Source organism: Phyllostomus discolor, chromosome 2 (assembly GCF_004126475.2).
Source record: "Phyllostomus discolor isolate MPI-MPIP mPhyDis1 chromosome 2, mPhyDis1.pri.v3, whole genome shotgun sequence".
Taxonomy (NCBI): domain Eukaryota; kingdom Metazoa; phylum Chordata; class Mammalia; order Chiroptera; family Phyllostomidae; genus Phyllostomus; species Phyllostomus discolor.
Window position 1 is genome coordinate 202774838 of NC_040904.2, and position 4892 is coordinate 202779729.

Consider the following 4892-nt stretch of genomic DNA (forward strand, 5'->3'; position numbering starts at 1 on the left):
TTTGCACTGGGCCCCACAAGTTATGTAGCCAAACTTAAAGATCTCTACTTTCCTCTGTTTTCTGATTTGTAAAACAAAGATAACAAAAGCACTTTTCCTATAGTAATTTTGAGAGGATTAAACAATATATAGATACCAGGCAAATAAAGCTTATAGATTTGCTCAATAAGAATGTATTATCTATTATGTATCAGGCACTGTTCTGGGCACTGGGGAAGTGCCTGTGGAAAGTTGCTCTCAAGGAGCTTACACTCCAGTGGAGGAAAGAGAGGAAGTAACAAGATACCATCACCTGGACTAAGTACTATGTCGAGAACTAAAATGCAGTCATGTGACAGAGTGGCTAGATGACCACAGTTGCTTGGGTCATCAGGGGTGGTTTCTCTGTGAGGTGACATTTAAATGAGAACTCATGACAAGAAAAAAATCAACCATGCCAAAATTAGAGGCAAGAGCATTCCAGGCAGAGGGAAAGTAGTGAACATGCCAAAGACGGGAACTAACTGGGGTGTCAGAGACAAAGAATAAAGGCAGGATGGGTGTGGCAGAGCGCATTAGAGAGTGCTTCTGGATGAAGCCAGAGGAAGGAGTGGAGCCCAGATCAAGCAGGCCACAGGAATGGGTACTGCTTGGTCAAACGTGTCATGGCGAGTCATTGAAGTTTTAAGCTAGGAACACTTAGTCTTACTTACGTGTTTAGACGTTAACTGGCTCTTTCCAGCCAGCACCAAGCCATGGGTATCTCTCGGGACAACTGGCAACGTGCCACAAGACCGTGAGCAAGAGAAAGCCCTACCACAGGTAGCAAAATATGAGCTGGGGTGCCCCACTACCTACACTAAGACTGGTCCCTGCCACATACACACTGTTCATGTGCAGGGAAGCAACAAGAGGTACTGAGCATTGAGGCTGGACGCAGGCAGCTTCTGGGGCTCAGAGTGTTGTATACGCAAAACATGGATTATTGATGTTGTCTACAATGCATCCAACAGTGAACTGGTCCATACCAAGACCCTAGTAAAGAACGGCACCGGGCTCATTGACAGCACACCGCACTGACAGTGATACAAATCCCACTATGCACTTCCCCTGGGCCAGAAGAAGGGGGCCAAGATGACCTTGAAGAGGAAGACATTTTAAACAAAAAAGGATCAAAGAAAATTCAGAAGAAATATGACGAAAGGAAAAAGAATGCCAACATCAGCAATCTTATAGAAGAACAGTTCCAGCAGGGCAAGCTTGTCGCGTGCATCGCTTCACAACCAGGCCAGTGTGGCCGAGCAGACGGCTCGGTGCTGGAGGGCAAAGAGCTGGCGTTCTAGCTGAGGAACAGTAAGGCCTGGGAAGGCAAAGAAATCCTCTTCCCTCCTTTCCTTAAAGCTCATGTTAAAAAAAAAAAAAGAACACACATGTAAGGTTTTTATTCTCAGGTTAAAAAAAAAAGTTAACTCTGTCCTGGCCGGGTGGTTCAGTTGTTGGAGTATCATCCCATACACCAAAAGGTTCGGGTTAGACCCCTTGTCAGGGCCCATGCCCAGGTTGCCAGTTAGCTTCCCGGTCCCTGGCTGGGGTGTGTGTGGGAGGCCACCGATGGATGTTTCCTCTCACATCAATGTTTTTCTCTCTCACACTTTCTCTCCCTTCCTCTCTCTCTAAAATCAATAAACATACCCTCGGGTGAGGATTTTTTTTTCAAAAAGTTAACTCTGATTGCCGTTTGAAAAATGGATTTGGGTGGAGAGGCAAAGGAAGAAAGAGAAGCGAAGCAGGATGTTACCACAATAATGTAAGGAAGAGATGATGGCAGCTGGAACCAAGGGGACAGTGGTGGCGATGAAGGGGTCATATTTATAATAAGATTCTACTTATTGAGGTAGAATCAATGGGAATTGCTGCTGATAGCGGTGAAGAAAAGAATCAAAAGTGATTCTTGGGAAACCGGGTGGATAAATGTTCATGATGATTATGTGAATACCAAAGATTATTAAGTACATACCAGATGATTAATAATATGTATTGGTTAACAATTCATGAAAATTAATCCTAATTAAGAATGAGGATGTTTTCATAAAATCACATCCTAAGCAGAAAGGCGCTCTGGGTCTGCTGAGCCGCCAGTAGACGTTGCTCGAATGAAAGAATGGGGGGAGGAAGGATGCCGAGGGGGGGAAGTGGAAGAGGAAGCTAAAGAAAAACTTTGTCAACGTTACAGTTTTGCCCAAAGCAGGACCTGCTGACTTTTCTCCACAGAGAGGAAAAACGAAATCATGCACACAAAAAAGAAAGTTTGCTGCATGGGAAGATTTGCGCTAACAAAGGAACAGCAAAGGGTCAGGAGGGCAGGGACACACGTGTTGGGACACATCCCTACTCGGGGAAGCTGGCGGGGGAGAGGCCGGGCCCTGATGGGTGTGCAGGAAACTCTTTTGCCCTGTCAGTTCCTAAGAGCAAGCGGGCGTGTGTTTTCACCCTCTCAAAGGACGATGAGAGGAACCAGGAGGGCTTTGAGGGGGGGCCAGGTGAAGGCATGGACATTTCTCGGTCTGTTCATCTGGCCCTGTCTGCGGGACGGGAAACAGTTACACAGAGGCAAAGCTGTGATCCTGATGTACATGCTACCTGAAGACATCACATATCTTTATTTAGCTATAATAATAACCTTCCTACAAAATTCATTTCCTGGGAAATGGAGTAAAGGGGAACCTCTCTAGGAAGATTGAAAGCTGAGACTCTTTTCTAACTGTGGACAGTGCTAAACAGGTCCATGTTAGAGTGCACCATAGGAAGTTGCTGGCATTAGTGCCTTTTTTACCTAAAAGAGTCGCTATGTCATGTGGTTCAGCATCATAGCGGCCTCTGCAGCTTGATGAAATAGGCAAAATATCACTGTGACAATGAATTTTAACTTTATTAAATATACCCCCTACCCTTTTCTCAAAATTATAGAATGCCCTGTCTGTATCCTCTAAGAAAGTGATATTAAGGAGTTAAAGCAATTTCAGATACGTGAGAGACAAAATAATTTACCTGTATTCCTCCAGGATGCACCCAAAATTCAAGCCAAGCACCAAACTATTCAAGACTTAAAGAAATTTGGAGGGGGAGAAATCTCCTTAGGGTGAGAAATGTGAAAGGAAATATGTTACAATCCTGTAAATGTGAAGAAGCAGAGTGAATATCATTTCATCCAACACCATTATTTTATCATAGAGCTCAAGGACTTGCCCAAGGTCAGGGTCAGCAGTTTGGGGCCAAACCGGAACCAGACCCTCATATGTACTGAAGCAACTACCTTTTCTGAACTCAGTCAGTACTCATTATATATAGAAAGAGTCTGGGACTTTGTGGATGAAAAACACTTCATTTATAAGAAATAGAAAAATACTTAATACAAGTTACAAGAATTTGATTTCCCAGATATCAAAATAATAATCCAACAGAATAAGATGTGGAAAAACTCGCCAAGAAACAAGATTTTAGAACGATCCATTAGAGGAAGGCGCTGTGGCAGAGCTGGGTGACATAAAGAGCGGAATGAACTGATTTTGTAAGTGGATCAGGGAGTTGAATGAAACAAGAGGAATGTTTTCATGAGTTTTTTGAGGATGGTGGCACTTTCCTTACGTCATCTACCCTAGTCATCTGTGTAGCTGAGACATTTTCACGTCGGTGAGTTGTTCTCTCGGTCATTTGTACTGAGCCCTTCCTATAGAGCAAGCACTCTTCCAGATTTTTAAGATAAATCAGTTAAACAAACAAAAGACCCCATTCTTAATGAGCACGTATTTTAACTGGGGAAACAGAAAACAAACGATGAATAAAATAAGCAAGGGAACAGTGTGGTGACTTAGAACGTGACATGTGCCAAGGAAAGGGAAAAGGAAGATCGAGGTAAGAGGAAGCAGGGGCCAGGCTTCCTGGGGTCGGGTGGGGGGGGGGGGCATGCAGCAGTTTTCACCAGAGTAGTCTGCATGGGTCTCACGGAGAAGGTGGACTTGAACAAGCACTTGAAGGATATGAGTGAGTCAAATGGCTCTTTGGGGGAAGATTGATTTTTTCAGGCCATAAACAAACCACTAAGTAGAGGCAGGCGTGTCTGGCAGGTATATACTTCATCATGTGCTCTGAAAAGCTGAGATGGTACCCGTTTCTTCCTTTTACATTGAAAAGGAAGCCTCAATCCATCCCATTTGCCCATGTTATAGTGTGCAATGGATGACAAGACTAGTAGACCATGCAGTGGACTATTGGGAATCAGTGACCCAACACTCAGCTCTGGCCCAAGCATGCTCAGGCTATAGGAATTTCAACCATATTCCTGATTTTATATCCATTTTTCAGGGCTCTGTGTCCATGGCCTTGTTGCAGTGTGACAACAAATAGACAGCACCCAGAGCAGTTCAGCATTTCAATGGCTGAATTAGATGAATCACAGATAATGCATTTAATAGTTTAGGCATCAGCTATCAGCATGTGGTATACCGTAACAGGTAGAGTATATGATCAGAGTAAGATTACGAGTTCAGCTATTGCTGGTTCATACTGACCAACTGACCCTATAAGAATCACTCAATTCTTTTATGCCTCAATTTTGACATTTACCAGATCAACATACATTCCTCTGTCCAGCCTATTTCACAAGGCTGTGATAAAGTAAAATTAGTTAAAAGATTTAAAGTGTCTGGCACAAATTAGACTAATTAAATTAGTTAAAGATTAAGAGTGGCCTGAGTTTGTGATGAAGAAGATGAAGAACAAGACAAAGAAGGAAGAGGAGGAGAAGGGGAGAGGGAGGACAAGGAGGAGGAGGAATTGGTAATGATGGCGATAGTGAGTGCTACTCATACCCCACATGAAATGTTTTACTATTCAAAGTGAGTAAAATCTCGGTA

General features: G+C 43.5%; 1 pseudogene; it reads left to right on the forward strand.

The window, feature by feature from the left end:
* The first annotated feature begins 734 nt into the window (after positions 1-734).
* Positions 735-4373, forward strand: LOC114513917 (annotated as a pseudogene).
* The last annotated feature ends 519 nt before the right edge of the window (positions 4374-4892 follow it).